We start from the raw sequence: 13,213 nt of genomic DNA, 5'->3' as shown, positions 1-13,213 counted from the left end.
CCCCGAGCGACGTATTAAAAATGATGTTATTAATTAGCCCAGGTACATTCCTAAAATATACAGTCTCATGTGATTCTTCGATTCTCCTTCGATGTATATGGAGAGGCTGTACAGCTGTAGCATTAGAAACCTATCGTTGTGAGCTGCTACCCCATTTACAGCAGCACTACAAGCCAAGAGTAAAGTAAACTGAACAGAATAAGGCGATATGTTACTGCAAATTGCTATTCGCACTCCTGTGAATAGTGTGGCAGCTGCGAACAACGTCTGTCACCCTCAAACAGTACGCTCAAACTCTCCAATGACTAGGCAACACCAAATCATGTTTCTTCCAAGGACTCACCACCGAATACTTTCTGACATACTGCCGAAAACTGCGTCCACCCCTCGACGCAGTTTTCCCATCCTATTTGTAGGCGCTGCTCTGCTCCTTCAAGAGGCTTGTCTTGCTGCCGCTGCAGAACTACATATTTGCAGAACTACATATGTATAATTGTGCATTTATTACTCGAGGTTATACGATCAGCCAGATATGCAAAGTGTGATCCTAAGTGTGTTTCACAATTTTACACGCCACACAATGTTTGTTTCACTGAGGAAAAACCAAAATTTAAACAAAATTGAAACTAGATGATTCCCAACTCAACCAAAATCTAAGCTGCGCTTCTTTCGATTGTTCTTCGATTACTATCTAAACATCCTATGAATTATTACCAATTGTATTTAATGTAGGGAGATCATCATCTGTAATTTAGGGACCAATGTTCATCACGGCCGTAGATATAACATCTATACTATCCTGCACATGGTTCGTAGGTGGTGCTAAGCGAGCAACAGCTATTAAGATGAGACTGAACTGTCTTAAACGATCGCTCGATCAGAGACTACTCAGGAAAATTACCCGATGAGATCATTCTCAGGAGCCATAAGTTCCTAATATTGGACCTTCAGTATCTACAAACCAATTTAATAAACAAGGGATAAGCAGGGCAAAGAGTGAATGTTTATCCAGAACACCGAAACAACATCAGGTTGACATAATTTTATTTCAAGAAACCGACATAGCAGAAAATGTACAACTTCACAGTAGAGAAACGATCCCAGGCTTAATGTTGGTACCTGCTAACAGCTACCCTAATTGTGGGCTGATAACGAAGTTAGTAGATATGAAATCCTGCCATTAACTTCAGATGACAACGTTTTCGTAGCTGCAGATAAGGTGTGGAATTTAACAATTGTTAACCAGTACATACTATCAGGACGCAACTGGCCTTCTCCACCTCTGCTCTCACCGCAAGGAGATTTAAATAGCCGGCATTTACTCTGGGGATATCAAGACTCTGACGAAAATGGGCAATAACTTGTTGACTGTCTGTAAACAGAAAACCTCTACCTTAAATGAGACACAAAAGACAAAGCAACTTCCAACTACAGCCAGTGGAACAAGGGCTACCAACTGAATTATACTTTATCATGCAGTCTCCAAGCAAGCTCATTGTGGTGTGCCACGGGGTTCCTAGACAGATTCACCCAAGTCAGTATTGGCCAATGATTCTCCAGACAGGATCCTTCATACCCATCATCCACTCATATCAAAAACCAAGATGGAACTTCAGTAAAGACAACTGGTCTGAATTTTCAAAGCAAACACACATCAACATAAGATGGATAAAACATATCTTCAACAACAATAGCTTTATAGGCGAAATGAAAAGCACAGCAAAGCGATGCGAACCGAGACGTTACCGCAAAGTATACATTCCTGGCTGGATGATGACAGCTAAGGGAATCTCAAGATATTCTAAGACAATGGTGATCCAGCTATCAAAGTGGCACCCAAGACCTTGGCTAGCGTGCTGTGGCCTGTCTAGCATGCCATAATGTTCAGTATGGCTGCGCACTTCCGCCACCCCCTCGCATACAACGCTGTCGGAGCAGGAGGAAGTGGGATGGCAATTCTGTATCACTGCGTATGACTTGAAATGATATTTCTCTGCTTCATTGTTCACAAATGCAACAAGTTTTCAGTATTGCTTATTTATTTTTCGATGCTGGAGACATAATTCTTATCTGGTACAAAGTGTCATAAATTTTCGGACATAGCTCACCACATGATCGTGACTTATTTAGTTTCTTAGTAGAAAAAAAAAAAAGGTCGTTCACAGACATGTGTTGATATTTATGGATTCGTGGAAATTCTACTTGAAGAAAATAGTATACTTAAAGCGGATGGTTTTAACGTAAAAAGATTTGTATCTAAAATGGGATTTACGTTGTACATCAGTCTGTTACATCTGAACACACACAGAGGCACTTTCAGTTAAAACGGTCTCGAAAACAGCTCTGAATCGGATGTAAGAATGGCATGTCCTCAAAGTGTTTAAGAAATTATGCATGTAATGCCTTCAAGGCCACAATGAATTCTTGAAACCTTACGCTTTTTATTAGGGACAGTGAGCTTATGGAACTGCACTATGGTTGTCAGAATTTCTCCCTTCTACAAAGTAAATCTCTTTTTAGATGCAACCCCATCAAATTAGAAGAAAGTTGTTTCTCACCTTGCTTTAAAGTATGCAGCGTGCAATCAAGTTCACATAGAATGCAATGTTTGCTATCCATTCCATATTTCTAATTTTCGTTCCTGCGCTACTTTTTCCTTCATAAATTAAACAATAGTGGGTTTTAAATTAAACGGTTGTTCTAGGAATGCCCTTGACTTAATCATCGTACTTTGTAGTAATATTATACAGTCTCCGTACTCTTCATTCAGTTCGATCCATAACTATACCAACTGAGAGTGGATCAATACGAGTGAATTCATAAATTTTACTATTCATACCACCAATGTCTTCAAGTGCTCCATGGCTGCCGATATAGCACGAAGTGCTTCTTGATAACCAGAGCAGTGAATCCCGTCCGTCGATCGTTGTAATTTTTTGCTCTATCATTGTCAACCTAATCTTTAAATTCTTTCTGTATGGTATTGTAATGTCGTTTCACAGAGAATTTGTAGTACCTGCAAATAATCCGACTGCGTAGTAGATATTGAGAATCCTCACCCTCTCTTCTGTCATTCCTACTAACTTTTAAATGCTTCTGACTAAAGATCACTACGTTGCCTCTCTATGTGCAAGCAGCCACTGGACATGTGAACGATCTTAGGATCTTCATACCATGAACAAACAGCTATGGATAAACAGCCCTAACTCCACGACTCTGCCGAACCGAAGAGTATTGTGCCATACTACTCTACTACTGCTCTTCTTTGTAATAGTGCAATGTGTGTGTGCTGCGTGGTTGCCATATTTGGATAGGACAACTCATATTTCTTAACACTACTCAGGTTTCATTACGCGAATAAATATAAATGTCGAAAAAATTTGTAATTGCAATGAAACAGCTTGCAGCATGCATGGGGTTTGGAGTGCAGACGAAACTTATGTCGCGCTTTACTCGTCACATCGATACGGTGGAATGTGTGTATTTGTTCTATTTGTAGTTCAAAGTTCATATTTTTTTGCGTATGGAAATAATTCTATAGTATGTATGTACACGGTATATTTTTAGATGTATAATATTATGCCATAAAAACTGTTTGGTGATACCTCAGTGATGGTTGCTGGTGTCTGTATGCAGTTGTAGTCGGTGTCACTATTCAAATAAAAGTCGTGCTGTAACCATGTTATGGTTGGCGCAAAGTTGCGCAGCCTACGCTATGGATAATGTTCTTGGTTGTTATCTGACTTCCTACTGGTGTCGCTACATTGTTTCATTACGCAATGAAACAGCTTGCAGCATGCGAGGGTTTTGGAGTACAGACGAAACTGATGTTGCGCTTTACTAGTCACATCGATATGGTGGAATGTGTGTGCTTGTTCTATTTGTACTTCAAAGTTCATATTTCTTTTTTTTTTTGCATATGGAAATAATTCTATATCTCTTGACCTTCGTCGTTCCCTATGGCAGTAGGTCACACTAGTGTCAGTCCCTGGACTACAGTGGCTATTGAGGAAGATTGGATACACTATCATTCCAACTGGCTAATGCTTACCCATGAAAACTAACAGAAGCCTGTAACCACTAAAGTGTAGTATCACACAAGCCACAGATACATAGTTACCATGTCTCTACAAATGATCGAATCGTTCAACCAGTCATTCAATTCCTCAACGATAGAAATTCCCTCCTAGATCATGCAACTATTCCACAATAGCTATCAGAAGCCTATAACTACTAAAGTGTACTGTCACACATGCCACAGATACATATTTACCACGTCTCTGCAAGTACTGATTGAATCGTTCAACCAGTCATTCTATTCCTCAACGATAGAAATTCGCTCCTAGATCATGGAGCTATTCCAGAATCGCTGTGTTAACGGACTCATTGTTGGAGAAGCAAAATTGGATATGTTTACCCTATCCTTCACATCTACAGGTACTTTTCCTTCGTGAGGTATGAAAACTGTGCGTGTAAGTTTGCGTCTTATCTACAGGTGACTATAATCTCTGTGTGTGCGCGTCTGTGTGTGTGTGTGTGTGTGTGTGTGTGTGTGTGTGTGTGTGTGTGAAAGAGAGAGAGAGAGAGAGAGAGAGAGAGAGACAGACAGAGAGAGAGTCTGTGCGTGTGTGTACGCTTTGTGTGCGGTGTTGTGTAGTGTCATGTTGTTGGAGGAGATGAGAGAAGGGAGATGGTGAACCCTGTCTCGGCATTTAGCCTACTCAACTCCAAGGGCAGCAAGGGAACCGCATCTCCGTCCAACACACTTATCTCCACCAACAGTGTCCTATACCCTCACTTCATATGTTCCTTCTGAGAGATTTGGAGTTTAATCCAGGACGTTAGAGCAACGGTTGGTGATCTGTTACTCAACGCCATCACCCTTTCTGCCCTCTCCCCCCCGCCCTCACTGCCCCCACTCCGTGCTGTAAAGGCAAAGGGAAATTGTCAACAGCGAGCAGTATAACCAAACGATCACCCACTTAGCTACTGGCCATGCCCAACGGCGCTTAACTTCAATGATGTGATGGGGACTGGTGTATCCACCTCGACATGGACATCGACAGTTCCTCATTGTTCTAAAATCGGCTATTACTACAAATCAGCTCCTCGACTGCTTGGATATTGTCGTTTGTGGTTGATTTCGATGGCCGTCCTACCTTATTCGCATCACCTACGTCCGTATGGCGTCGGTCAAATTGCAGACACCGTTTCACTATGGCTTGAAACAAATTTGCATTTGGTACATATACCGTCAGAATTTTACGATGAATCTGAGCACAAATCACACTTTCTTCACAGAAAAGTACTACTGCTGCGCCGTTTCACACCTGTTCTTTGGTGGATCTGTTGTCTACATCACAGTAGAGCTGCGTCTGCAGGAAACCAAGAACATGAGACGTGTTATGACAATGTGCCATTCTTGTTACACAGTGGTCTTAGCGTTGGACGACATGTGTAACAAACTTTTTGAATTCCCTCATAAATTGACATGGAGGAAGTAAATTGGTTTTCTTCATTGAGGTACTACCCTTCAGTAGTCATCATCTGTACCCTTAAGCGTCACCTAAGACACAATAGAATCAAGCTGAAATTTTGCAGTAACAGTGACGGTAGCCTCCGGTTTCTACACAAGGAAAACTAAAGCTAGGTGAGAGAGAATGTTAATGCTTGTACACTAAATAATGGAAATTTACTGAGCGCTTGTGAAGTATAGGAAAAGCATTGAACAGTCAATAGCTCATCAATACTTCATTAGATCTGAGGAACAAGAAAAATGTATCAAAGTAGTGAGAAGGAAAGGTCGACTGTTCTGGCTACAGACGGACCAATTGGAACCAATTAATCGCTGTGTCATCGTTAGCCAGTGGCATCATTTCGATTCGGTATGGAAGGGAGTGGGATCAACACACCATTCTCCCAGCTGTTGATGGTTTTGCAGACCCTGGAGACGCTGCTTCTCATTCAAGTAATTCCTGAGTTGTAATCACAAGGCTGAGTGGAACCCGGTCCAGTTTGCCCACAGAAAAAAGAAAAAAATCACTTGCAATATCGGAAACTGAAAATGTGTCCTCCATATGGAGTCAGCTCTGCTGACCACTCAGCTTTTCAAATGAGCGAGAAAAGTAAATGGTACGGAGTTTTGTGGATACACCTTGGCATGAACATATCAGTTGTACAGATGGTTGTGTCTCAGGACTGTCTATATTCAAATGGTTCAAATGGCTCTGAGCACTATGGACTCAACTGCTGAGGTTATTAGTCCCCTAGAACGTAGAACTAGTTAAACCTAACTAACCTAAGGACGTCACAAACATCCATGCCCGAGGCAGGATTCGAACCTGCGACCGTAGCGGTCTTGCGGTTCCAGACTGCAGCGCCTTTAACCGCACGGCCACTTCGGCCAGCGACTGTCTATATTGTTGCCAGGTCTCCCCAAGATGAAAGTCAAGGTCCAGGTCATCCCCTCCAGCAACCCCGTCCAGAATCCCTTTCTCATATTACTTCACTCGGTCTTCTAGATGTATTAGCTGAGGTATAAATGGTAGGATAGCAAAAAATAGGGAATGGAGGTTAAATATTCAATGCCTAAATTAGGAGGAAGTTCGCACATGCATTCGGATTGAATAAATTTTATGAGTAGGTGTGTTATACGTCGGTTTCTAAGTAGCAGGATACTTTGTCTCCGGCAGGCAGAGGGCAATGGAAAAAGTGAATGGGAGTGGTGGCTGGTTTGGGTCAGGTAGCACGACTCTGGGTGATATATCAACATTTTCTGAACTCTACCCACTCTCCACCCTCCAACCGCAAACTGTGGTGACACAGGGGGAAAATTGGTGGGTCTCTGCTTCTCTGGGGCATGTGGGCTAGGGAGGTGGTGTGAGTCTTCTCAGTGCACTGTGGCACGCGATTATTTATCATCCTAGCACTGGATCCAGTGAAGCAACTCTAATGCCTCATGCCATGCTCCGAATGACAAGTAGTGCAGTGCACAGCGTAATTGCTCAAGTTCTAAATAAAAAATCGGTAATATTTAAACATTAAGTAAATCACACCTGACCTTGACTAATGTCAAACACATAGGTTTAATATAATTGCAACTTCTGACTACATTTCGATGTATATAAAAGTTACTGCTTAATTTCTAACAGTGGTGATTGTAGAATATTGTGGACAATTGTCTTAAAACTTATAATCAATGGGTTATCCTGGATATTTTTTATTTTGTTGCCAGTTTAAGCTAAGCTCAAGTGGCCTGCTGCAGGTAACAGGTATATGCTGCATCAGGGTAAGTCGATTTTTTAATTTCCAGTCATCTGTACATTCCCAGTGTAAAGTCATAGCATTGAGCTTACCATGAGAAGCGATGTTTGATAGTGACTCCATTATGGATAGTATATCATACTATTTAAGGTATTGTTATCTCAGAAAAACATACAGCAGTAAGACTGTATCATAAATTATAGTTATAAAGATAAATGTGTTAAGCATATACACATTCCTGTCTGATTGTGGCAGTACATGAAAGCCAAAGCAGCTGCAGTGTAAATGTTATGTAACAACAGCGTACTTTCTGGAAATATGACTCAGTTCACAAAATAAATTGAACTAGATCAATTATTTTAAACTGGTGGTGGAGGAAAATCCTTGGGAATCATTTTTGGGTCATAAATTATACTCCTTTTCTAATAAGTTACACTAGTCGGGCAATAAATTAGCTCCACTATCTTTGATAAATCTGCTGACCACACAGGCTGTCCTCATGTCTGCATCTAATAAGAAATCCCAATTCCTTATTTTTGAATTTCCTATCATTTGTACCTCACCCTAATGGCCTAGAAGAGAAGAGGAGGTAGGGGGTGGCAAGAGGGCCAGGAAAGGAGGTGAACTTGACATTGACCTTGGAGTAGATGTGGCAAGACTGCAGGCTGTCCTGAACTGCAGTCAGCCCTACTACTGATAAGCACTGCCAAGAATTCCACCAGCATTACTAGCGTACAGTTGCAGAACTTTGCAGGTAATGACTGACCAAGTAGGTATTGAGGCCAACACTTCACACTTTAGCCCCTCTGATGGCTTCATGCCTGTCAATAACTGGTTTTCATGCATTCATTCATTGTTGCCTTACGAAATTCTGTTTCAGATATCGTAATTCTACTACGCTAATGGATGTAGCTAAAATAATGTCAACGATTAATTCACGCATTTCTGGCAGATAATAGTTAAGATATTTATGTCGTTAACAACTCTTTATAGCACCGGACTTGCTACGACAAAACTGGAAATCTACAGTGCATTACAATTAACACAGCGCTCTTAAAAACAGGTGCATCCGTTCACTGATGAACAAGGTCATAATGGAGGAATTGCACAGAAATTAATCATATATGCTGTTAGACAAAACAAGCATCAAAATTACTTATCCTCGAAAGTTCTTGTTACTTAGTAAAAATGAAAATGAAATGATCCTATGGCATCGTTCGACGGGAAAGCCCATGCGTGGGCGTTCGGTCGCCGTATTGAAAGTCCTTTTTAGTTCACGCCATTTCGGCGGCTAGCGAGTCAATGACGATGAAGGACACACAAGAACCAGTCATCTCGAGGCAGGGAAAATCCCTGATCGAAACCGGGACCCCGTGCGTGGGAAGCGAAAACGTTACCGCAAGACCACGAGCTGAAGACATTTGAGTGAGGAAAGTCTCTAATAACTGCAGCTAGCGCGCGAGCGCGCGTGCGCGTGTGCGTGTGTGTGTGTGTGTGTGTGTGTGTGTGTGTGTGTGTGGCTCGGTGGGTCGGTAGGTGTGAGTGGATGAATGGGTGTGTCCAAATGGACTGTACATGAAAACGTTGATGTGAAATACATAAGTAAATCATCTGTGCATGTTAAATAGCATAGTGCTGTATATTAATTTTTGTCACATGGGGAAATTATGCACAATTACTCCTAAAGCCACATCGAGTTCACTGTAAGAGTTTACAGAAGACACGATCGACAGACTTCTGTGTAAATATTGCGAATTCAAGAGCAATTGTTGCATCTTAACATGATGCGTTTGCTGCGTTCTAGCCAAAGATAATTTCTTAATATGTATGTCTTTTGCTGAAGTTTACAATTTCACATTTAGAGCCGTTGTGAAAGTCGTGTTTCGTTTTAATTTAAGGAAAGTACACTTTTTGTGCTCTCCCGGGCGACAGTAGTACAGTAATATTAGCGAAGCTGGTTAATTGCCTAAAACTGTGAAACCAAGTAAAATATCTGGCCATTAGTGATATTTTCCACGGGAGTTCACGTTCGTTCGCCGCTCGTGGTCTCGCGGTAGCGTTCTCGTTTCCCGAGCATGACGTCCCGTGTTCGATTCCCGGTGGGGCCAGGGATTTTCACCTGCCCCGAGATGACAGCGTGTTGTTATGTCGTCTTCATCATGATTCATCCCCACTACGGTCGGAGAAAGGCGCCGGCAAACCACCTCCATTGGGACCCTGCGTAGTACGACGGTCTCCCGCGTCGTTCCCCCTCTGCCAAGAAGCATGCGACATCATCAGCTCGCTTTAATTTTGTTTGTAGTACTTTCAGTTTCCTTCGTATCTTTGACAATACAGTCCTACTTCAGTTAAAAGCATTACACGTTTAATTTCAAACGATGTTAAAAAGGACGAAATAATTCGTGATGGGGTTCATTAACTAATGCTACAGAAAGTTTGCACAGTGGAAACTAGTGGGATTTCAGCACGAAATTCGCAGGATAGTTATCTAGTGCAGGGATATTCTGCTGAACATAACAATAACATCATTATAACACACTTGGCTGGACAGCCGTCATCTATGATGCATCAAGATTTGCGTATACATGTGGCTGACTGAAACAGCTGTATTCCAGCATTATATAATGATTACTGAGATTATCGCAGGAGTGTTTCACAACCATGCCTAGCCGCAGTTAAAGAGTACAGTGTGAAACAAAGGGCGAGTGCGAAATTGTCACTGGATCTGCACAGAATATTCATCCTGCAATCGACTGAAATGCTTACGTGGCATTCAGAACGTCCATCTGTATTTTGATTCATTGGTCACCCAATTTCCATGCAAATCGTGAATATGGTGTAAGGTCCATTAACCCTCTTTGGTATATCATAGTTCTACATAAAAAAATATTTTTTGGAATTGATCAATTCACCGGGATATAATTTATTTCCTGTATCTAGTATATTATTTCGCTCTTGTGACATGACACGTTTCTAAACTCACCAACTTAGTTACGTTAAAAAATTGGCAATTGAAGAGTCCTCCTTCAACAAATCTCTGAGGATGCCTGTGGTAGTTTTATTGTTTTTCATTAACTTCTGCATGAAGATGCCGGAGGTTTTTATCTGCGGTGACGATGGAGTTAACATTGCCCATGGTAGCAAATTTGAGATTATAAATGAGACGTTACCAATGCAACTACAAGTTCCCTTTACGTTCTGTGAAAGAAACCGGTTCCAACCGAACCAAGTGAAAATATAAAACTGTTCTGGACAAGAGCAAAGCAACAGTAATGCACATCGCCAAAATCCCATGTACTGGATGCAACAGAGCAGAAAGTAGGGATGGTGGTTATAGCTGAAACAACCGGTTTTCGGTACTATAGGTTTCTTTCAACTAAAGTTTAACAGGGCTAATAAAACCACTCAAAATAACCTGTTTCTCAAATAACCCATTCGGTGTTTTTTTCCTATTATTTTTTGTATGAAACGAAGAAATCGAACAAAGATTGAAAATTTTTGACTCCCTCGGTTCCAAGACACATAGAATCAAATTATTGAATTAAATAGCCAAATGAAAGAAAACTTAGTCCGTCCACCGTTTTCTGCTTTTCCTGAAATGTGTTAAGTGGTTGGCTACTACGTAAAAACACCAGTATTTTTCAGTTTATTGTAATTTTTTGAAACCGTGCTCAAAAATCATGTTTCAATCGGGGATCGTTTCACTATTTGTACATTACGAATATTTAGTGCCAAAGGGTGAAAGCTGAGGTTGAAGAACAGTGTTTTTCGTGTAAACTTGTCCGTTTTCAAGAGCTACAAGCAGATAAAGGCCTGCTGTATAGAAACAGGGAACTGATCACGTTCTTTCTATTTTTAATGCTAACTATAAACGAATTGTTAAGTTTTATTGTTTCTCCTCATATTTTGGCACAAATGCGTTGTGACTCCTCCAGTTTTTAATCTTTTAAAGTAAATGGAGCATTGTACTTCATTGATGCTGCACTTCGAAAAAGCTTCCAGAATACTTATGGTGCCGTTTTGTAATGGAGCTGATGTCCAAAGACGACAGTGAGAAACTACCATGTAGATCAGATGGTGCAAATCTTGCACACTGCGTGTACACTCGTACCATCTAATAGACCACATAGCATGTTAACAGGTACATTATTCTCTCAGTAGTGGTATATCAGTTCTTATGTTATGTGTTGGTTGCTCGTTTCTGTCACTATTGTTATTAAAATGGCATTGTTTACTTTTCCCCTTTTCTATAAAAACACAATATTTCAAAAAAATCTAAATTTTACAAATTAAAATGACTCGTTCTTTAAAAAGATTTATTTAAAAACGAAAAATTTCAGTAGTGCTGCACTGAATAATTGATATTTCTGCTTTTTTATACCCAGTCATTAGTAAAAAAAATACCTATTATAGCCGAGATAACACAAATACCGAGAAATATCGTAGGTTGAAAGTGGCTCGATGAATCCCCTGCCAGGCATTTGATTGTGAACTGCGTAGTAATTGACGGAAAGTCATCGAGTAAAACAGAAGTGATTTCTGGCGTTCTCCAACGTGCTGTTATAGGCCCTTTGCTGTTTCTTATCTATATAAACGATTTGAGAGACAATCTGAGCAGCCATCTTCGGTTGTTTGCAGATGACGCTGTTGTTTATCGACTAATTAAGTCATCAGAAGATCAAAACAAACTGCAAAACGATTTAGAAGAGATATCTGAATGGTGCGAAAAGCAGCAGTTGACCTTAAATAACTAAAAGTGTGAGGTCATCCACATGAGTGCTAAAAGGAACTCGTTAAACTTCGGTTACACGATAAATCAGTCTAATCTAAAAGCCGTAAATTAAACTAAATACCTAGGTATTACAATAACGAACAACTTAAATTTGAAGGAACACATAGAAAATGTTGTTGGGAAGGCTAACCAAAGACTGTGTTTTATTGGCAGGACACTTAGAAAATGTAACAGACCTACTAAGGAGACTGCCTACACTACGTTTGTCCGTCCTGTTTAACAATACTGCTGCGCGGTGTGGGATCCTTACCAGATAGGACTGACGGAGTATATCGAAAAAGTTCAAAGAAAGGCAGCACGTTTTATGTTATCGCGAAATATGGGAGAGACTGTTACAGAAATGATACAGGATTTGGGCTGGACATCATTAAAAGAAAGGCGTTTTTCGTTGCGACGGAATCTTCTCACGAAATTCGAATCACCAACTTTCTCCCTCCGAATGTGAAAATATGTTGTTGACACCGACCTACGTAGGGAGGAACGATCACCAAGATAAAATAAAGGAAATCAGAGCTCGTACGGAAAGATATAGGTGTTCATTCTTTCCGCGCGCTGTACGTGATGTGAATAATAGAGAATTGTGAAGGTGGTTCGATTAACCCTCTACCAGGCACTTAAACGTGATTTGCAGAGTATCCATGTAGATGTAGATGCAGAGCAATGACGTAGATGTAGATGTAGAAACTAGCGACAGATCCAGGCAGCACCGGTTACAAGCTCAGGAGTGAATAGTAATGTGAGCATTACTGTTGTCGTCAACATTTATAGTGTAGAACTTTAACATGGCGGTCGGCCGTAGGAGTATAATGACGAGATCATATTCCGGCGGAAGGAGGGGAACAAGGTCTACCTCCATGCCGCAGGGCTGGCTGTCAGCAAAGACGATTTGTGTTTCTGAGGAAGGAGAACACACATGTGATCGTATAAATCGCCAAACTCGGTAACATTTTCTGCCGCGGGTAATGAGTGTAATGGGCGGGGGCATTACGAATGTAGTGTCTGGACATTAAGCTGGGAATGTGGGTCTCACGGGGAAAGTGCAAGGGATAAATCCCTGCAGTCGCACAATCCACTGTGCCCTGGGTGGCTCAGATGGATAGCCGGCACGGCAGTTCAGTGTGTTCGGTTAGAGGATTAGCTGCCCTCTGTAATAAAAAA

The sequence above is a fragment of the Schistocerca serialis genome, chromosome 8 (assembly GCF_023864345.2).
Source record: "Schistocerca serialis cubense isolate TAMUIC-IGC-003099 chromosome 8, iqSchSeri2.2, whole genome shotgun sequence".
Classification (NCBI taxonomy): domain Eukaryota; kingdom Metazoa; phylum Arthropoda; class Insecta; order Orthoptera; family Acrididae; genus Schistocerca; species Schistocerca serialis.
The sequence above is the reverse complement of the archived record's forward strand: the minus strand, read 5'-3'. Positions refer to the sequence as shown.